This window comes from Halyomorpha halys, unplaced genomic scaffold (assembly GCF_000696795.3).
Source record: "Halyomorpha halys isolate HHAL.00 unplaced genomic scaffold, Hhal_1.1 Scaffold2780.1, whole genome shotgun sequence".
Taxonomy (NCBI): Eukaryota; Metazoa; Arthropoda; class Insecta; order Hemiptera; family Pentatomidae; genus Halyomorpha; species Halyomorpha halys.
The window spans coordinates 24,227-48,023 of record NW_027107534.1 but is presented as its reverse complement, the minus strand read 5'-3'; the positions used below and the strand labels follow the sequence as shown (position 1 = coordinate 48,023).

The 23,797-nt window shown below is 29.8% G+C and overlaps 1 protein-coding gene and 1 long non-coding RNA gene across 2 annotated transcripts in view; one reads left to right on the top strand and one right to left on the bottom strand.

Moving 5' to 3' along the window:
* The window catches only part of LOC106691702 (uncharacterized), a gene marked incomplete at both ends in the record, with an annotated part of 79,380 nt that overhangs the window by 50,751 nt on the left and 4,832 nt on the right, over positions 1-23,797 (top strand).
* Positions 17,713-23,797, bottom strand: part of LOC136795409 (uncharacterized) — a 10,205-nt gene continuing 4,120 nt past the window's right edge. The window contains exons 2-3 of the long non-coding RNA XR_010842993.1: positions 22,279-22,470; positions 17,713-17,857 (exon numbers count right to left, since the gene is read on the bottom strand). This is a non-coding gene — a long non-coding RNA (uncharacterized lncRNA). The remainder of the gene's footprint in view (positions 17,858-22,278; positions 22,471-23,797) is intronic.

Sequence of the window (23,797 nt, the reverse complement as noted above, 5' to 3'; positions counted from 1 at the left end):
CGGTCCGAAGGTTCGGAATAAGGAATCAAGAAGGTTATAAGAAAGGTTATTACCAGGAGGACAGTATACAGCTGAAAATGTAACATGGAAAGGGCGAGTCGAAATTATTACCGAGGTGGATTGGATTGCATTAGTTGGATTGGAAGGAATAAAGGAATGGGATAAGGATTTGTGGATAAGGATGCATGTTTTATAATTTTATTTTAATATGGGTGTCACTCTGGTTTCAACAAGTATTTGATTCTCCTCTAACAATAAGTCATGAATATTAACGGTTATTACATTCTAGCTTAGCTTCTTTGAGCTTTAAATACGTTATTCTTAGGAGTGGAACATGAAATGAAAGATTTTATTTTATTTTAACTTGTTATTTAAAAGATAGTAGCGTATACTGGGTTTCATATCTCCACTGTTGTACTCTTACAGAATGTTCAAATGCTAGTAGATGTATCACAGAGCCAGTATCAACCACAATCTGCAGTACAATGATACAATATCGGGTACATCAAGTAAAAAATAAAAGGGTTTACTATTATTAAAGAAAAACGCAATTAATATGCCTTTGTGGAATGTAAAACTCATATATTCAATAAATATAAAATTTGAGGGTTGTTTCATTATTTTTTTTGTCTATACTTCCGAATACATTTTTAAATTGTTGATAACTGAAGCATTAATGATATACTCAACAACTACAAATTTGTTCTGATGAACCAAAAAACATTTCCTTTTTTTTTTTTTTTCCGGACAACGAAAACATATTCAGTTATGTAACAGATGAAATGTACTAATCCACAAACGACTCTAGGTCTATAATAATAAGTAGCTCAAGGTAACTCATTCTTTGGATACGGGTTTGTGAAGGTTGTAACTCTCCCCCGCCCTGCTAAGAGAGCTATAAATCTTAACTTCCTATTTACTCCCTCTATTTTGAGTCTTAGCTTCCTAGAAGCAGGACGATTTTTCAGCTGAATGATCCCCTATTTTTTTCTGAAAATACCTTTCGGGCTCGTTCAGTCAGAGGATTGCTGACAAATTAAACAGATATAGCTGGAGAGGAAACTCATTAAATTATATGTGCTATCTCCGGAAAAAATGGAACATACTTCATCTCAAGAATTCATTTCTAATTCTTAGTTAAGTGTTAAGAAAAATAAAGCTGACCTATTGCAAATAATTTCTTTAACTAAATGTCCAGATTATATTACTTTCAAATATTTATTCAATTTTTGCTGGACTGCATTTGTTGTCAAAACTTTAGAATATTACGCACTTATTAAATATGATCAGAGTAACAATTATTACTATTCCACGCAGTGGTAATTATTATAAATTACTTACAATTACTTAGTGGACTACTTTAATTGAGGTGCCACTATTACAACATGGTGAACCAAAGTAATTACAATTATTAATTACATTCTTATGTAATTGTTTTCCCCTACAAAGCAATTGTACAACAAGCAATATTAAATATTTTGACAAATGCATAACCACTAAAACGGAAACAAATCTATTTTACAATGGCTCCAAAATATTAGAAAGATATTCAGTTTAAGACTATGCGCTGACCTGAAGATTATTATGCATATTAAGCTTACCTGTATGTTTTCGAAAATGCTGAAAATAAAATCGATTTTAATGTCGCTCGGTTGCGTATCGAATCATCGTAACTTTTAGGAATTATTCTCAAAAGAAATTCAATCAAATTAACTGAATTCACATTAAATTATATGTTAATGTAATTTAAATTACGAAATATCAAAAATTAGTTAGTTAGCATTAAAAAGTAGTTATAACTGAAAATTACAATCACACTATTTGTATGGAATTATTGTAATTTGACACACTTATAGTAATTGTAATTGCCTTACAATTACTTCAGTGTAATTGTGTCCAATAATTACTTCAGTGTAATTGTGTCCAATAATTACTTCAGAGTAATTGTGTCTTACAATTTCTTCAGTTTAATTGTGTCTTACAACTACTTCAGTGTAATTGTTTTTAAAAACCACTAATTTTTTATGTTTTAGACCATTTAACGGTTGACCATCTTAGAGTAATTACAGTGCAATTAAAAATGTAATAAAATTGCTCATGAAATGATTTCTGCCAAATTCTATCTACATCCGAATCTCCTTACTAAAATTCTTTTGTTTCAAAAATAGTACTCAATGGAAATATCAGTTGTAGTTTTTCTTAAAACTCTTTATCTTTGGCCAGTAATTTTGTTTTTCTTGATTGGCATTGATTAATTATAAATCAATGCCAATTACTAATTAATATCATCTAAGTACTAATTAGTAGGATTTGCTCATATTGTAAATTTGACAATATAATAAAAATTAACGTGCGTTTATAATAACGTGGCGTGCCGCATTTAGACCAAGGACATGGTTGGTTAAGAAAAAAAAGGATCATAATGTGCGTAAAATTAATAAGTCAGTCCTAAAAAATGTATGGGCAAAATTCTTATTTCATGGGTTATGATTCTTCAAATAAGACTGTTCTAATACCAAACTTCTTACTTCCCCTTAGATTAGTTCCCAAGGCGTAAATCACAAATGAAATACTTATGCTCGGTTTTATTCTCAGTTATCTGCAAACCGAGACCCATAAAATATTTTTCATGGCAATGAAGTTCATTATTGTCAATTTTAAAAATTAGCTAACTTATTTATAACCAAATTTAAAACTTCTAATTACGCTTCGAAATTTGTTATTGTTATTTTTCTTCATTTTGTAAGAATTAATAACATAATCTTTTTTAGCTTAAAATTGTATTTATTAAATAAATCAATTTTATATCCAAATCCGTCTCAACACTTTATTTATTCATTAGTCCAACGTTTCGGCCTTTCTAGCCATCTTCAGGGACATCTTCAATACAAAAATCCTTCTCACATTAATTTATAATTTCTATTTGCAGACTATTCTGCCCAGGTCATTTTCTTTATTTAAAGTTCAAAACCTCTTTATTTAAAATTTAAAAACATTAACATTTATTCTTTCTATAAGAACTTTAAATAAATAAAATGACCTGGGCAGAATAGCCTGCAAATAGAAATTATAAATTAATGTGAGAAGGATTTTTGTATTGAAGATGTCCCTGAAGATGGCTAGAAAGGCCGAAACGTTGGACTAATGAATAAATAAAGTGTTGAGACGGATTTGGATATAAAATAGATTTATTTAATAAATATTACCTTGTCTCAAACAATTTTGAAATAATATAATTAAAGTTAAAATTGTATGTTAACTAATTACCCACAAAATTTTTTTAAAGATTTTTGAAAAAAACAAAATTAAGATGAAGGCTTAAAAACTCATTTTATAGGTTTAGATTTATAAGGATAAATAATTCCACCAAACACCCTCTTTTTCCTCATATCTCCTCTACTACTATTCCTAAGAGTTGTTATACTATTCCACCGTATCAAAAATGGAATAGTTTCTATATAGTGACACATATATAGATTTCTACTTCCAGCGCCCCCTGTTAGATTGAATGAGCTAAAAGATGTTTTTGAAGATAGAACAATGTCAAAAAACATAGTGGTAAATTTCATCTCTCAAAGAAAACCTTTTTAATGTTTTCCGTACCTTGGAATTGAATTATAGGGTTTTAAATTAGAATTGAATTGTCAAAGAAATATCTTTTGGGGTTCTCAACTTTTTTCATTCATTCCCTCCCATTTTTTTTTTGGCGGTTATTATACAATGCGAGGGGTTTTTGAGCCTCCAAAGCCTCAATATAGCCTTTTATGAATCTCATTTGTGGTCTGTACCCTTTTACAATAGGACTTTCCGGTTCGTTCCTCGTCCAGTACTGTGTATGACATTGTTGAAATAAGAATTTGTTTTGTAAAATGTACATTTTTACTTTAATTGCCTATCTATAGAATACATGTTAAGGGGAAGTTTTTTTGATAGTGCAAACTATCGAATTCCAGTTGTCGATGTGAATACCTGTTTTCCAATCCAAATAATCAGCGGTCTGTCTGTGTGTACGTGTGTGTGTGTGTGTGTGTTTGTGTGTGTGTGTGTGTGTGTGTGTGTGTGTGTGTGTGTGTGTTTGTGAACAGAAAGTTCAAAAAATTCCTACGAAACTGAAATTAAATACTTAAAGAGATTATATATCCGGGATGTGACAGCAACGATGATTTGAAAAAATCAACCTGCCTAAAATTACACTTAATAGAATATAAGATTATTCACATTTTGTTTTCAATTTTTTCGAAAACATATCTAACGATTTTGAATATAATAGGTATATCAATGTACAATTAAATGATTTCTAGTATCAGTTAGGTCTTATCCTTATGAAATAGTCTGATAGGGCTTAAATGACGAATTTTTAAAAATTCTTTCCCTAAAGTACCCTTAATTTTGTTTATTCTAACTAAAAAGTTTTCATTGTTTATCATAATAAACAATGAATAAATATGAAATATTTAAGAATCTTATTTATATCTTATATTTTTTATTCCGGCTTCCTTATCTTTTTTCTACTGTTGTATTCTTAGCAGTGACAAAATATTAACCGGTTATTACCTCTTCAAGAAACCGTAAATACAACTTTTATCTGTAACAGATTTTTTTTTTTTAATTTCGCCTTCCCTGATATTCAGATTTTTTATGCAAAAAATAATAAAACTAGCAACAACTTCACCACGAACCCACAATCTACACAAAACTTAGGAACTTCAGTAGGTTAGTAAGTGAAAGTTGTGTAATGTGCATACATTAACAGATTTTCTTATTAATAATTAAATTCAGGATATTTTAGTTATTCTTTGTTCGAAACATTTGTTTTTATCTCGCATTATTAAGAAAACATTTAAACATTCCTTTTTTTTATTAGTTACATTTACCTGAAGTATTTTCTTGATATCAAACCAATTTTTTCCCTCTGGGGGTCGTTGGTTACCTCTGTATAAATATTTCTTTAAACCATACTTATTTTTTATTGAAAAGGATCAGAAGAAGCATAATTAATTAAAAGTATGGGTAAAGAACTTAAATAAACGGATCTGAAAGGAGTAATAAGACAGCGGGGCAAATTACATCTAAATTCATGTCATGAAGTGAAGTGAGCCAGTACAGGTGATACTTATGGTTACAGCAAGAGTTTAATTTGGAATGAAACTTTTTCCGACTAGCCATTAATTAGCAGAGTTTGGCGAATCAAAATATCTCAGGTTCTTAACGGGTAACATGAGACGGTTCTCTAATGAGCCTACCCACCGTTCTTCGTTGAGTTACTTAAGAACACTTATATTACTAAAGGCCAATTCCAGATATATTTATATTACAAAAATTGTATACATTATTGGAAAAATAGTGACAAAAAAATTACTATACCTTGGTCTTGAAGTTTATATGTCAACCCAGATGTGGCTAAGTCCGTTAAGTTTATAAGACAGTGATGCATTTAAATACTAAAAATAAATACTTATCTGTTTTTTAGGTAACTAGTTTTACTATAACAAAATTATAAAACAAGATTGCGTTATATTTTAAAGAGACTTTTATTAACTTGAATAATTAATATCCTATATTATCATGTATTTACTGGATATATTTGTTTGTTAGTTTTGAAAGGGCGTTTAACAGCCCGGTCATCAACACCCGTTGGTTGTTGCTTTTGGTAAGGCTTAGTTGTTCCATAGTCATACCTTTGGTATGGTGTACTGATCCACACCAGTGGAAATTTCTCTGAGATTTGAAATATTATCTAGCTAGGCAATTATAATTTGTTTAATAATCGTTACGGCAGTGGAAAGGATGATGAAAATCAGATAAGTAACTGTTCTAATTTTAAAAATAAGGCAAGATAAATAGATAATTGTAATAATTAAAGGCTGGTTATTAAGTTAGTCTGATGGATGAATTTAATGACTCTTTCTATTAAGGATTCGTCGTTTCTCAACGTCATTGAAACATTTGTTGGTATCCCTAACTGGTTCAGAGTTAATGTTTAGTGATGACATTCTTCAGAAATGTGTTTGACGTTCAGATTACTATTACATTTCGAACAGGGGCCTCTCCTGTTATGAGGTGTGTCAATCGGGTATGTACTATTCTGAGACGGGTAATCACTACTTCTTCACGGCGTCTACTTCGGGTTGATGTAATCTAGTAAGAACGCACTTTAAGCATCGCATGAGTTTGTTTTTATAGCTTTAGCATGAGAAAGAGAAGGAAAAAAAGTATTGATAACAGGAAATACAGCCAGAAAACTATCACCGTCTAATCTTGAATCTGCTATACTTCGCTAACTTGACGATATCTAAATTTGAAGAAACATTTTAAAACAATTTTATCAAGAAGAGGAAATGTCTGAACGAAAATCTTAACATGTTATTATCACTACAACTACCCATCTAGTAACTGCTTGATATATCACCTAATTTTCATTTATTTACTTGTCAAAAAATTTAAGTCAAAGCCAGGAAGAAATGCCGTTAATTAATAAAAGAAAAAAATAATCAACATCCGATTCAATTTATTCATCATCATTATCAAATTCAATTTAAGTTAGAAATTAGGATCTTGATCAAATTTTTTACACAGTAATCGCTTGCGGTAAACAAAAATTGAGTCTGATTACTGATTGTTAAATTTCATTTAAAAAACATTCGAAACGTAAGTAATCCCTTCTGAAAGATATTTTTTTCGTTAAAATAATAATTCTACTTAATATATGATGAAAGTATATATAAGAGTTTGTTTTTTTTTTCTTTTTTTTTTCATTTACCATGAAACTCATTACCGGGTTTAACATTTCTGATGAAATAGGCTTATGTACAAAAATATAACTATGTTGTTTTAGAGCAATGGGTTCTTTTGTAAGCTCAGAAAATCACAACACTCTTAAAATTCATAGACTCATAAAATATGAATCATAATTTCTTTACAATATCCATTATGTACATACCATCAACACAAGCATACATCCATAGGAAATACATTTATTAATCACTCACATTCAGCGATCAATCTTATCCTTGCAATTATGTGGCTTAAAAATGTAATAGCTATAATAAAAATATTCCAATTGAGACAAATCAAGAATATTAAACAAAGACGAAGAAACACATACACTGCTAAAGCTCTTTTGAAATTCATTAAATAAATTAACTATACAAATAACACCGAACTAACCATTTCCTTAAGACACTGAACTGGAATCAAGTAAAAGTCACTCTACTTCAACGGACTCCCCAAGCCCTTATAAAACGGGACTACTGATTACAGCTTAAAATGCAGGCCCAACCCCTGAGGCGCTTAAAATACGGCAGACTAAATTAAACCAGTCCAGTGAGGAATGTCTCTAGGGGTAAAAAGTTTTGTGTTCGTTCAAGTTGAGAGCCGAGAGGAACTTGGGACTTAGCCTTACATTCATCAAGGGTTTACGCAACTTACAAAGTCAAGTCAGTCATACAGATCCGTGTGGTTTGGTTCATCTAACTTTTGAGCGGGTTTATTATCCAGTAAGTGTAAAGGCTGGTCTCCTATAGGGGGTAACTTGTCTTCCCGGGACTCGAGAAAATGGGGACACGGGTTTCCACTAAACAGCACCGAATTACAGTCAGCCTCCTCTGTCTTTACTTAACAGAAATAGTGTCACAACCCTACTCCCTCTTTCCACTCTCAGTCTTTAAAGGACTCTTACCTCATTTCCCTGACCCACTTTACGTCTGAATCCTTTCTCTTTAGAAGTAAAAAGTAATGGTCAACAAGCAACATTATTCAGAAAAAAAAAACAGATGGGAGATATATGAAGCCACGAATTAATATATAAAATATTAAAAATTGAGTATAGAAATGACAGGAAAAATAAATCTTTAGTATCAAATATACATAAACAGACCAGAAAATGAAAACTGTTAATCAGCTAAAATATTTTACTTCAATCTCTCCAATTAATTAATGTTTGGCTAAAATTTCTCCAGAAAAAAAAAACACGGTCTTATATAACAGGGTTTGTAAAAATTAACAAAAAATTATTAAGCTGGGATAAAAATGTTTTTATCGTTTTTCACATTTTAAAAATGTGTTTTTTTTTCGTTGAAAAAAAAATTATTTGTGTGAAAAAAATTGTACTATTATAAACAAATCTGATGTGGTGCGCGCATTGCACAACTTTTACTTACTATCCCACCTTGAGTTGAAATTAATCCTGGAACGTATCAGACCTTATATTGATAAATTATTAACTGTAGCTATACATTGTTTTCTTCTTTTTTTTTTAATGACCCTCTCAATTGACTGATTAACTAAAATAAATTTAAACAGTTTTCAGAAAATTAATAATAGTTTTTGAACAATATTTCTCGTTCTGAGTCTCGGGCGTGTCAGAAGCAGTTTCGATAAAAATCGAGCTACTTAATGGAATCAATTTTTCACATATTTACATTTTCCTCAAAAGCTGCTCTAATGATTTTGATTAAACTCAATATGTCATCGTACAATTGAGTGTTTTTATCAAATAGCTACTAAGGTAGTTCTTATCCTCATTGTGATAGTCTGGCAAGGCTTAAATACGGATTTTTCAAAAAATCTTCTTCTGAAATACCTTTAATTTTGTATATTTAAAATAATTAACTATCTCGAATTTATATATAACAAAAAAACTCAGATATATTTGAGCTATAAATGTATTTGAAAACTAAATTAAGGGAATAAGAAAAATTATTTTGCCAGATTAAAAACAAATATCCGGAAATAAGAGTTGTAACATAGAATTAATATATACTGTAATCAAAGATTTTAGAAAAAATAATATGTGACATATGAAGTCGTGGAAAGTAATGCAAAATGATGAAAAATTCTTCAATAAAAGATATGTTTTAATATGACTTTTACAGCGCGGGAGCATGTGCATTATGATGGATGTGTAGTATTCCAATTATTTTTTTAAAATTTAATTTAACCAATATTTATGGTAACCAATAAGTGGTTAAAATAAATTTTTAAAAAACAATTGCAACACTACGCATTCATTATATTTGAGCCTTGTATTTCGAATCCAAAATTTTGTGCGATTATAATAACGTCCCTTACAATATGTTTCATAGTTCAAGTTTCAGTAAATAATAAAGAATTTAAAAGATAAATAATATAAATTCTTGTTAAAACTAAACCTAATACTTAAAACAAAGAAGTAATATAGAGATAAATTATAACTATTACTTATTGTTAGGTGAATTAAAGTGATTGTAAAATTATTGTTGAAGCCAATGAAAAATTCTTGATATATGTTTTATAGACCATCATTCCGAGGCTGTAGCTGCAACTTTTCTTTTCCTGAAGCAGATATAATTTTCTTAAATTAATTTTGTCATCACGAATTTTATTATTAATAATCAATTTAAATATCCAGCTTTTAAACAAAAGGAAAAAAAAACACATATTTTATAACACATCTTTGACCCCTTTCGGAAAAGGGTATCTTTTGTTTGTGACGTCTATCGCTTGCAACTCTCTTTTTTACAGCACCCAGTACTGGAAGAGAAATACGATCCAATAAAAATATTTTTTCATATTCATTGCATACGATGAACTAAAATAATCATTTATTGATAGCAGCTGTCTTCTTTCAAAACACCTCCTATATTTTACATTTAAAAAATCACTCATATATATATTTTAATATATAAATATTATATATTATTTATATATATTTCTTAATATTAACTATTGCTAGATCTTTGTTGAAATAGATCATGTCCGAATTTAACGCGGAAAGATCAGAATAGCTAAGTATATTTTCGTATGAATGAAAGAATATTCATCGATTAAAAGATTTAATCTACCTACTGGACAAGGATATAAGACTTCTACCTGGAAACCCCTAGAGAAGTAACATTGGTAAAATCCATAATGTACCTGGAAAGATATTATTAGACAGTTCTTGACTGAAGAAGGGAAAATCCATACAAACATTGCTTCAAAATTTAGATAAATATTTTTTCTATCCACTTTAATTCCTGGATCTGTGCCAATCAAATTATGGACAGTTAAAAAAAGTAGTTTTATTTTATTTTTTATTAATTAATTTACAAACTGAAACGTCCTATAGTTGAAGAAACTTCACATGTTTTTCTAACATTTTTCAATATCGATATAAAAAAAACTGATTTGTTAGTCGAAATAGTGGCACTATACCTAAGGAAAATTAAATTAAAATAGAAATGATTACATTTCTCACAAAACAACTACAACTAAGGTTCATTTTTTTTTCTTAGCTGAGTGTATCCTTTATACAATCTAGAATACCTACGGGATGAAATTAAAAAAAATTCAGAATCTCAGACATGTTCGCATTTTGGCGACGCTTCATGAACAATATTGAATAATAAAATTTACCCAGAACCATCGCTTAATATAAAATAAAGACGGGATTTAGCAGCTGAGGAGCTTGAGAGTTGCGGAGGTGGAAGTAATATGGATCCTCACGTTCTGTTGTAATTCCGACTGGCTGCTTCTGGAGGAGCATTCAGCACCTCCAACCTGGAATTTAATTTTTCTCATAACAAAGGCTCGAAATAAACCTCCCGTAAGCGCTGCAACTAATCTTATTTTGTGATAATCTTTTATACATTTCTGAATGGATCTTAACGCCACGATAAGTAATAATTATTAATTATAAAACTGTTGGTGCAGATGAAATAACATCAAAGGTGTTTTTTAAGAAAGATCATTTTTTAAATTATTTCTATTAAATGTTGAATACAATCATAGGAAAAAAAATTCTTGGTCAAAAAATAACTTATGAATATCTTTCGTTATATTAACTTGGCTAGTTATTAACCTATTTAGCTGCCTATCGACCGTAGAAGTGCTGGTTCGAATCCGGCCTAGGAATGGAGGATCGACTCGCTGTGGTTTCAAGAAATGGAAACTTTGCCCCCAATGCCGTTTAAATAGGTTGGTTATCTCTAGGTAACTCCTGTCCTTCCCTCGTATATCAGAAATGACGAGGAAGGGTGTCATAAAGAAAAGATACAACAGTAGTCATTTTGTTTTGTCGTGGTCGTCCAATCATAACGGGGTGTGCAGAAAGTAACGCAAAGAGGATGTTACCCCTCTCTTGTGAAAAGTTATATAAAATTCTATGACATCGGTACCTTCTTTTTTAAAAAAGTTGATTGTCAAATTTTAGCAAATTCGTCTGAACAACATATCTTAACACTGATTTCTTTTAAATAAGTAATTTTATTGTGTAATAAATTTTCTTCAAACGAGTTTTCGAAAAAAGGTGTTGATGACCTCAGGGTTTTATTCTCTGATATAAATAAAAAGGAACAACACTAAATATTTTATAAAAATATTAGAATAAATAAATAGTAGAAAAAAAAACTAACATTTGTGATAGGATAACGTAACAAATAAGTGTTATACGAACATGGTTTGTAACAATATATTTAAAACACTAAGGTCAACAACGAAAAATATGCTTAGGTTTACTACTGAAACAAAAAACCATCGAGGAGAAATGATAAGAAAATAAAACAGAACAGGCTTAGGGAAGGAGGCAATAAACTGCTAAAACGATCAGATATTCCTTCAAGAAAAAAAAAAAAATTGACTATTGACCGTGACACAAACATGTTACTTATTAAAAACTAATGCCATTAAAGTAATCTCTCTTCAAAGGCAATTATTCCTTAAGGATATATAAGATGGGACTTACCAAGATGCTATATCCAGAGAGAGGTTGAACCGAGGTGAGACTTTGGAACTGAAATGCGATTACCGAATCGGGATAACTTTGCCCATAAGGGCTGGGATAATGAGGCTAAGGTATTAGATTTACATAAGATATATTGGAGCAAGAGGTAGGAGCAGAAGCTGTTAGTGTTTGGAGAAGGCCGATCGCTACACGGCAACCCCATCCCTTAGATAAACATGCAAATGGACTCACGTCGGGCTAAATTCTCAATCCCACCGTCCCCTAATTGCTTCCACTACCTTCCATTTACTGTCACCTACTCACATTTTTACTTTATTTACTTAGCATGATTTATTTGCTTATTCACTTGAAGTGACGTTACACGATTTGAGATAGAAAACGAGGTAATGAACGGTTTAGATATGGATTTCATATTTATTGAATTTCGGTCAATATGCTTAGGATGGTTATCTAATTAAAACAAGGGTGTATAAAGATGCTATCTGACATTTTAGGAAAATAGAAACTTTCGTTTTGAATTGTCCTTTCTGCCTCTTACTTACCTTACTTACTTTTTTTTTAATTGTTATATTGTAGTAGTTTTCAAAAAACAAACATTGAATTTTCCTTTCTAATATAGTCATAAGAAATACCAATTGGTGTTTAAATGGAATACAAAACAACAATGACTTTTATTTTACATGTACAAATAACTAATGTTTATTTTAACACTTGCCAATAACAAAGTTCATGAAAAAAGAGAAAAATATTACAATATAAATAGTAAATATTTATATTTATGGTAATCCTTCCCGGTTGGATTTGCAACACTAAACCCCCAGGGAGCGGCGGTCCTATATCACTTTTAAAATATTTGCTTAAAACGAGAATAAAAGAGTTTAAGATAGTTAAAACATCACGGCATTAAACCCACAACTCCCGCGTTCAGTGGTAACCTTAATTATTTGACTTCTGAAACAGACAATTATAGCGAGTATTTTTATTTATTTATTTATCTCCACCTTCCCCTGCATATACAGCAATACAGGTGTGCAGCAGCAGTTCGATGTTACATATCCATCATCAAACTACTGCTAATTAATCAATTTACAACTTTAATGATTAATGTACAGTTTTCTTATATAGTTTTGAGTTTTAAGGTCTGAATCCCCTGAAGGCAACTTTTTTCTCTCGCACTATTCTCCAACCAGGTTCTTGTTGCTGTTGCTTCGCTATTTGGGAATACCATTGCAGCCAGATCGTCAACGTAACCAATGGCAGGGAACCGCTCTTCCTCTAGCACTCCCAACAACTCGTCAATAATCATTGTCGATGTATAGGTTGTTCGATGTACATTTCACAATACCACAAAAGACATACCACAGAAGAAAAAACCATCCTTTCCGACCGTACTCGCCCCACTAAGACTTCCAAGGAGCAATTATTTATGTTTAAAGCGGTAGGTTTTAATCAAAGGTCCGTTTTCTGAGGATCTGGTTATTATCAAACTACAAAAACAACAAAACATTAATTTACAACTAATACTTCATTTATATATAATACATGAAATCTACTATATAAACTTTACTGGCAATCCTTCCCGCCCAGACACGCCCCACTAAGACCCAAGGGAACAACGATCCTATATAACTTTTGAAATATTTGCTTAAAACGGAAAGAGAAGACTTGAGATAGTTTAACGGCGTGTTCAATATTTTCGGAGTAATAGTTTATCAAATATCAATATTTTGCTTTAAAACAAGTTGATAAATAATAGGCTAACTCATTATTTCGTGTAATATAATTAAAATAAGGAAATTATTATTCCCTTCAGCGCAGCCTAAAAATATTTTTACACGAATTTGACGCCATGCAACATTCAAAATCAAATTCGTCTTATCTTGAAAAAAAAATGATATCTCAGGAGCTATTTAACAAATAGAATCCTATTTAATACATCATAAAGCGGTAATACTTATTATCTTCATAATAGTAGCAGTTTCAACGATGTTCTCCAGAATAAATTTTAAAAAATAAATTAATTAATTCACTGTTTTGAGAAAAACAGTACCTGCAGTATTATTTAACTTGCAGAATTCTACTAGAGTCCAAATTCAAGCTCGTTAAGTGCACCACAAAGTGATTCATAATAATATTCTAGTTATGTTTAATACTTCCTGAATTATTAGTAATAAACCTTAAAGAATTTTATCTAGTTCTGTTTATAAAATTTTCAGGTAAAATTATATTGAAGAAAGTAATTCACACTTATGGGTCTAGCAAATTTTAAAGTAATATTTACTATAATAGTACTGTCCTAACTAAAACTAATTATATACATTGGTATGTACATGCTTGAGATGTCCATAGCACATGGGGGGCTCATAATAGCACTGTTTTCTCCCACCGCAGGAGGGCCAATAACGGAGGAGCTGGTGACACTATATATTAATGATGTCTCTCCTCTACCTTTTATCTCCCCTCCCTGTGGCACTCTCTATATCCTTTACATACACTCTTGGTTTGTGAGTATTATGATGGGGAAATAAGGGATTTTTAACATAAACTGAAATTCAATTTAGAATATCTATAATATTTTTTCATAGAAATATTAAAAACACTAATAAAAACATACTACTGTAACGTACAGATTCGATCAAAGTGAGAGTTAACTATGTTCAAACATTTGTGAAAGTTAAAACCCCGAAATTGGATCAACTTTATGTTAGTGACAAAAAATTAAAAAAAAAAAAAAAAGCTATTAAATGTTTTATTGGTGTTATTGGTAATCTCTAGAGTTAAGCACGCATATGTATATATAGTATAGCCAGTGGGTAGCTAATGTTCAGCTATGCGATTTTTTTTTAAGTTTGTGAGTGTGGCTTAAGACTGTTCCGGATCAAAAAGATAATAAAACAAAGGAATAGGGGCACTTGATGGCGACTTCAATAATAAACTTTACTGTCGGAGAACCTTCTTTATGTATGTTTCCAGCAGGAGTGAGAGGTTCTAACCATATAGAACTCAATCAGCTGATATCGTCCTCCATCAGCTGATATTGCACTCCATCAGCTGGTATTGCACTCCATCTGACCATAACTTGAAGGTGAAATGTTTTACGAATTAATTGTTATTATAGCAGTTTTATTTTAGGAAAAACTCTAATATAAAGGACATTTCTATTTAAAATATCCATATTCATGAAGTTTAATATTCGTATTTTGGGTTGTTTATATTTATATTTTAGGGTATTATTATATTTACTTTAGATTTTCATGATATTTCTTAATTTCTGCGCATCCATGTATTGTTTACTGAGTTTTCTTGAGTCATGCGAAATTCAGGCCGTCTCTCAAACTATGTCTAACCAGTAGCTACTTCGTCTTATTTTCGTTTTCTTCGCCAAACAGCATTAGGCCTCTTTATAGGTCATAAAGGGTAATGGCCTTAAATATTTAATTTGACACCATTTCATTATTAAGAGATGATTAACACAGATGGTCAATGCTAACCGACCATATAATCAAGGAAAGAAGACCAAACATACGTTTACTGCGTTTGGGAGGTGGCTACTTTCGTATTGAACAATTACCAAATATTACACCATAACGAGTGTTTTTCTTCTCTTCTGTTATCCAATGACTATTCAAAAGTTACCATACTTGTTAAAAAGAAATATCAGTCTACGATTCTGTCTTTAGAATAAATCGAAATAAAAAAATATATATAATAAAATATTTAAGGTGTACAACTATCAAACCAAAGCAGCGATATTTTCTTTTCTTAAATATTCAAATAGTCAGTTCTGAAAGACTATTAAACTAGTTTAATGTTCTAGTAAATTATTCACAATTTCATTTTAATAGATCCGATCCTCGTCTTATCGTCGTATATTTAGTGTTAATGACAGATAAATCACCCAAAGAGGACTTATCTTCCAGTGACCAAGCTATAAGATAAACCATTATACTCCCAACTACAATTTATTATTAATTCATAAAAAGAGATAAACGACTTAGTGGTGGATCAATCGATATTAGAACATTGATTCTTGTGAGGCTATCCATTTCTGAGATCACTGGACCCCTATTCCAGCCCGACAGAGATTCCGACCATTCCTTTCCACTCACCCCGTGAAAGCAAACTAATCCATGGATCGAATCCATTAGAGATCGGACGGAGTGGAAAGATACGCTGGCCGCCTACTAAGCTGGAGTGGAAGCACTGATCATTCCCTACAGCCCCCATTAATCACCGGCCTACAACTGGACTCAACTATATGAGATCAGCGCTTTCCTCAAATCATTTGATGATTTTTCCTCTCTTCCAACGTATTCAACTGGCATTTGATAGACAGTATTTTTTTAAAAATAATTTATTTATTGTTATTTACAACTGTATACACATATATACAACAAGTAAATTTGCTGTTGGTGACATAGTGACATGATAAAAACATGTGGAGAATCTACCCACTGATAGAACTCCAATAACATTTGAAAAATTACTATTCCATGCGGGTTTAAGTCTGCAACATTATCATATCATAGTGACTTAAATTTACATTTTCCAGATAAGTCAATTGACTTTTTTCTTTTTGTTTTGTTTTTCTGTACATTCTTTAATATGAAAACCACGGGAGGAAACTGAGATATATCACATTTTCCCAAGTGTTAAAATTCATTTAAAGGAAAGAAAATTTTACTTTCAAATCAGTCTATTATTTACTCTGTATGCGTAATCATTTTTCTTCTATTTTGACTTTATCCGTCGACTTCACTATTTAAAGATCTATTAGAAACCATTGTTACTCTTTTTTGACAATAGATCTACCTTGTTTTTCTCTGTAATCTTCATACATAACCTTTTACTTGGAAAGAGATGTAAACAATATGCTGGTTTTTTTTTCTCGTAAATCACAAAATTAAATAATTTAAAAAATTCTGGATTTTTTTTATCCATATCGTTAGTGTTTTGTAAAATGGAAAAATTTTATTTTGTTGAAATGCTAACAAAATGTTCATATTTTTTAAAGAATTTTATTATACTAATTGTTTTTACAAGGTAAAATTAATTAGTATTAGTGAAAATAAATCCAAAAATATCTAATTTTTTAGAGTCTCTCCTTTCGACTCTATTGATAGAAATTTGTAAAACTGGACTAATATTCAGTCCGGATTAACAGTTAATAAGGTTTTCAGATGTCTTGAGAGAATTGCACAGTATGTGGAATTCATAATTCAATTAAGCAAAATATTTAATGAATGTTACTATACCGCGGTATAAGTTAGCCTTCAAGAGATCGATGTGTACTGTGCCATAGCTAATGCATAACTAATTTTAAAAGGTTTATTTTGTAAAAACCGTTGGTGTAATGGAAAAATAGGGGGTCAAACATTTTTTTGAAAAATATACTTTGCACTTGACCTGGTATAGAAAATTGTTTTTTTTCTTTTTAATCTACAACATAATTGATTGTTTTTTTACACAACTAAACTTATTAATAATGATCATCAATTAAAAAATAGAAACTATTAAAATATAAAATACTTAAATTGTCAAACTCGTCTTTTTTTACAGAAGACCGATGATATGTTAACAAATTTTTTATAACGTCTATTAATATTTTTTTTTAGTATGTCAATAATTTTCAGGTTAATCAGGTTTAGTGTCCAACATTGTATTGAATCTTTAGTTAATAAACTAAATTAACAATGATGAATGGGATTTTTGAACTTAAAATAAATGTACTAAATATTTTTAAAAAAATACTGAAAATTACTCTACATAAATACAATTAATAGGGAAATTTTATTTATTCCTTATATATTTTTAAATGCTGTTTTATACATTTACTTTATTTATAAATGTGTAATTATGATAAAGTAAGGTCAATTATATTTCTTTGGGGGCTCCAGAAGCGAAATAATAAAAAATTATAATAATAAGGCTGGAAAATTATTACGATTTTTTAATATCATGTGCGCTGGAGCATGCTGTGTAGTCCATTGTTAATGATAATGAGCGTTCAATCCAATTATTTGCTATTAAATTTCATTTGTTGAGGCTTGACGTCATCATCAAGAGCAATCCATCTTCCGCCTCACTACTTGCACCTCATTACGATGAAAGCATCTCGTGACTGTAATTTTCTACCACGCCCATCTTCTAGCTAGTCTAACAATAACATAATAGATTTCATAAGAGGAGGCGCCAGAAATATGTTTTAGACATGTTAATTTTTATTTTTTCATTACAATTATTAAAAATATACCATCAAAAGATATAGCAAATGTTGAGAGCTAAAATAAAAAAAAAAAATTCCACCTGAAAGTTGCGTTATTGACTTACACTACATTGTAATTCATTTTTATAATTATCATTATAATACAATTGTACTACATAACTACCTTTCATCATAACCCTTCAACATTTTTTTTTTTTTAACCAAAAACTTGCCCTAGGTTATTTATCATAATAAATCCCAAGTCCAATCGTGTATATTTAAGTTACCTATGGTATTTTACCTTATTCTTCATAATATAATCTAGCTTCCTCTGTAGCATGTCTCCACGTCGGTTGCCTTTCTGATATTACTATTTGACTTTAAGTGTTTTATTCTCTTTGAATATATAATAAGCTTTTTTTTAAAAAAAATATCTTTGTAGTCTTTATCACTGTAAGTTGTATATATCTTAGTAATCGGTATATAATCTGATCGTTAATAAAATTATAACTGAGTAATAATTTATTAATTTTACAGTGTTTTTGGACCCTGATCATAAGAAAATTAGCCATCAGAACATTAATGGGGGAATATGAAAGGTTTCTTACAGTTTATTAATTAGTACTTTTATACTTCCGAATCCCTTCTTTTTCTCCCAATTAAAGTGACCAGCATTATTTGAAATCAATAGCAAAATTAAACTTAATATAATTAGTGACTCATATAAATACGTAGATTTAATTTCACCCCTGAAACATTCATGGATCTTTGATATTAGAAGGCATTTGCAGAGTCTGCTTAAGATCCAGACCATTAGCCCCGAGATAGGCACACTCGCTATGCAAATTAATAAATTTTACGTAACGAGGAAAAACGCTAAACACTAGTGTCCATATTTTATCCTGAAAATTACTATTCTTCCTTTGGGTGGACTAGGTTCCTTTTTCCACACTTCCATCTCATTACTCTACGTCATAAGCAATCGCAATACTTACTCGATGTACTTAAAATATTATAAACTTTCTCCAATAATTTAAACGGCAGTTAAAAAAAAATCGTTAAGCTGGTGTATATATACAGTACTCTATACATTTTTTAAAAAAAATATTGAACTTTACTTCAGTTTTTTATTTAAGGAAGTTCAGTAGAAATCTATTTAAAACCAACTTTATCAGTTTCGAGGCAAAGGAGATGAACTGAGAAATAGTGATATCAAAACACTTTAGAAGTTTTCTATTAAATGTCAATATATCCACTTTTAGAAGGTTATTTTTAAACCAAAATGGAAGCATCTCTTTAGTATGTGTTAAAGTTTTTATTGGAAATTCTGATATACAATAACCATAGCTGGTAAAAAATTTAGATTTAGAATAAGATTTTCAGAAATAGATATATCACATTTGATGGATAATTCCTAATTGAAAGTATTTTTATCGTTTGCAGAGATAATTTCAAATATTTACCAAACTTAAAATCAAGTTTTATTCAAAAAGTGTACAGTACTAACACTATTATAGTTTAACAATTAAGAAAATGGATATTCAAAATTTAACTTGTCCCGCATTATTTGTATTAATACATCGGGAAACTGATTCATTGTGATACATTCTATGGGTTCTTTTAAATAATATTCAAAGTAGTTTTACTAACAACCACAATTAACTCATTTTACACTAAAAAAGAAATAAGGTATTGTCATAGTCAAGTATAACTATATTGGTCATTTTTACCTTCTGAAAAAATTAAGATAGTAACAATTTATTTATAACATTAGACAGTGAAATTGAAAATTTGTTCTCATTCATGCCGTAGAAATCTGTCTTATTTATATGCAGATTACAATTTTCGTTCCATTTTCATAAATATGTAATTTTTGTACAGGTCGGTGGCCAAGATAAACTCATTTTGTTGCAACCAACGTGCTTTTTTGTTATGGACCTATAAGTGATGAACATAGGAAGAATTTTACCAAGATATTTCTTCGATAAAACGTATTTCATAACAGATATCATGGCTGTTGGTTTTTATCTAATGCTAGTAGGATACAGCTAGAATCCTACAGAACTTCCATGAGTTGTACCAGAAGCAGAACAAAACGAGTCGCTCTCTTAAACCCAAATACTAATTTGAATTTGTAATAAAAGTTACGCATTTAAGTATGCTTATTTCTTATCTAGGAAACAGGAGGAAATGAAAAAAAATCGTGTTAGATTCTTTTTGTCAGTGTAGCGTAAATGTCTCAATTAAGAAAAACTCGGTTAGCCGAATTGGATAGACTTTTTTTTATTTAGAGATTCAATATTGCCATGGTTCATTATAAAAACAATATGGCAAACCAAAATAACATATAACTAGTTATTTTCATTAAAATCTATCATTTCAGCCTAGTTACGTTAGCCACATTCAGAGCTGAAGCAATACAATTAAACTTTTGAGCAAACATGAATTAGAATTATAAAAGGTTCCTATTAGTAAACTTATATTGATTTTTGTAAAATTTTGTTTTGTAGACTAACCTGTATAACAAAAATCAAATAAATAGAGAACTGCTTTATAATGAAAGATTTTCAGGATAGGAGATAATAAGCATAAGGCTGTAACTTAAATCTCATTTTTCGTAAATATTTACGATACTGCACATCATATTTACCTCATGATAATCTTGGACCAAAACTGTAAATGAATAAAAAAGATAAAACTTGAAAATCGAGTTTGGCTTTCAAACTGGTTTGGGAATTATTAAGCTCAATTAAAATGTATTGATTTTATTTTACTTCTGTACTTTTTATAAGCAGTAATATGAGCATTAATTTTTTTGATGTAATTATAAATTATTTGCGTGTAGGAAAGAATTATGAAAATTCAACTGCTTAGCGCAAAGGGAAATTACTTTTATTAAGAACTGAAAAAAAAAAATGTTATAACGTAGTATTAAAACATTGAAAAAAAATGTATGGGCAGCTAAAATTAGTTACCTAAATGTTATGTTTGATTTTATTTTATATCAATAAACAATATTCATTGAAAACCAGAGTTGGGCAAATATTATTCGAATAACGAGAGGCGAATACTTTTTTATTCCTGAATTTTCTATTCGGATAATCAATTATTCATACAAAAACATATGATTAACCATCCAAATACTTTTTCATTTGTCATTATTCTACACGAATAATCAATTATTCGTACAAAAACATAAGATTAACCATCCGAATACATTTTTATTCGTCCATTTCATAGAAAAATAATCCCTTATTTGGAAAAAAATGAAATGATTAACTATCCGAATACGTTTTTATTCGTATAAAGACGATTTTTTTTTTGTCTCACAGCTATACATAGATATTTTTTATGATCGCGTATAGATTAATTTTAACTTTTCTGATTTCTAACATATAAGGGTCCATTTTTATGTTTTGTGGTATGTAGAATATGAAAATACTATCGATTTAATTATCGCATATCGATTTATTTTAACTTTCTTGATTTCTAACATATAAGGGTCCATTTTTATGTTTTTGGATATGTAGAATCTGAAAATACTATCGATTTACTTTTCTGATATCGATAAGGGATCTTAAAATCGATAGCATTTTGGTTTTGTTGTCGTCTTAATATGTGAAATGTGACCTTCATACATTAGAAATATATGGTGAATAAGAGATTGTTATTCAAATAATATGTATTTGACTAATTTTTTATTCGATTGAAATAGTATTTTAAATATTCGAATAAAAAAGTATTGGGATGGCTTAGTCGTATTTTTTTTTTCGAACAAAAATGTATTCGTCTCTCGTCAATCGAATAAAAAAGTATTCGTCCCTTGTCAATCGAATAATTTTTGCCCAACTCTGTTGAAAAATTATACTTTTTCAGTGATAAAAATATATAAATGCAATAAATTCTAACGCAAAGAATAATTTAAGAATAAAAATTGTTACAATATTTCCTAATCATATTCATAATCCTCAAAAATCCACTTGAAATAATTGGATTATTAAATATCCAAGACATCAAATTGAAATTATTAATAACAATTATTAGATGTAGGTGTTGTAAATCACCTTAAAAAAAGTTATTGAACATCAGATCATTGATCCGGATATATAATGACGTAACTGATAACATAGTAAAATTAACTTTATTGTGTTTATAGACTACAAATGCATTTACGAGGTATTTATAAGTCGACATCATTGTATTTAAAAATTCGCTCAGGCAGGAATTTAGTTAGTGCTTTTACGTCGATTTACAATAAAGTTAATTTCAAAAAAGTTTAAAGTTCTGCAATTATACTTCCGGAGTAGCGATATGTTATTTATAAAAACCAGTTAAAAAATCCTATTACTCAGGATGTTGATCTGCAGCCTACCAATTCAACTTGTTAGTGTAGTCAGAAATCGTAAATGAAATGCCTAACGTGGAATTAGGGCTCTCAGGTTGTGAACAGGAGCTGCTGGTTGTAACTGTAGCACATCACCTTTATTAGACTGGCTTTGTGATGATGACGGTTATTCTATGAAAGCGTGCTTAAGAAGATCTCATGTCGCTAATTTTCCATCTCCTTTGAACAAAAATTCGAATTACAACTCAGAATTTTTTTTTAAATTAGAAAAAGTGATAATAGGATAAACAACCCCCTCGCCTAATGGCATATTTAATGTAATTAGTATTAAGCTACTGATTTATGAATAATATGGAAAAAAAACATAATAATAATCTTAAATATTCCAAATCCTTATGTAAACTGCCCATCAAAGGTTTAAGACAAGTTCTGTTGTGTGAGAACTACGTCGAGATGATACTTATACACACATTCAGTCAATGATAAAACAACTATATTGTGGTGACCTCACAAGACTTCATAATTCTCATAGTGTCTTGCTCATCATTAAAAAAACAGTTTTTTATTTTAAATTATTATTTTAAATAATTATTAAACACTAAAATGTACATATTATAAAATAACATAAATTAATTAAAACATTACTTACAATGTTAATTAATTTTTAAACAAATGAATAAAAGATGTTTGATATCTGTTATACTCCACCTTAGTAGGTGTATATGTAATTTCCAACTCAAGAGTTAAGATTTTAGTTTATTTATTTTTTTATGATTTTGATATAAAATTGTATTACGTGTGTAGTTTAGTTGTTATGCAGTTTAATTTTAAAAACTTTTATTGTCTAGTTTTATTTATTCCAAAATTTGTCAATTTTCCTTAAACAATTTGATTTTACGGATACATGAAATTGAAAAACGGTGTGAAACCCGCTACTCACGTCATCCGAGGTAATCTTACTTATATCAACTTTCAAAAACATAATTATAGCGAATAGGTTGGTCGATGTACGACATGTCACAATCTCACAAGAGGAGATAATAACATAAAAAAAGCAACCTTTTCCGCCCGGACTCGGTCCACTAAGACCCCAGGGAGCAACGGTTCTATATCACTTTTGAAATATTTGCTTCAAACAGGAAGAGGAGACTTAAGATAGTTTAATCAAGAAATATTTAGCGTCTATAAAAAGCGCCAAAGTGATATTTAATGCATTATAAAACATATTACCGAATATATCCGATAGAATAATCAACAATGAATGAAAACGAATTCAGTTTACTAAATTAATAATTCTTTTCACTAGAAATAACGATCAAATTATACAACAATTATAACAAAAATTAAGACTTATCAATTAATTAATTTAATATCCAAAATAGTCTCAACACTATATATTTATTTATTTGTCCTACGTTTCGGCCCTTCCTTCCATCCTGAGGGACCTCTTCAACATAAATTTCCTCTCACATTAATTGTTTTCTCCTTGCAGGCTGTTTTGCCCAGGTCAATATCTTTATTTAAGTCAAAAACCTTTCTATTTAAA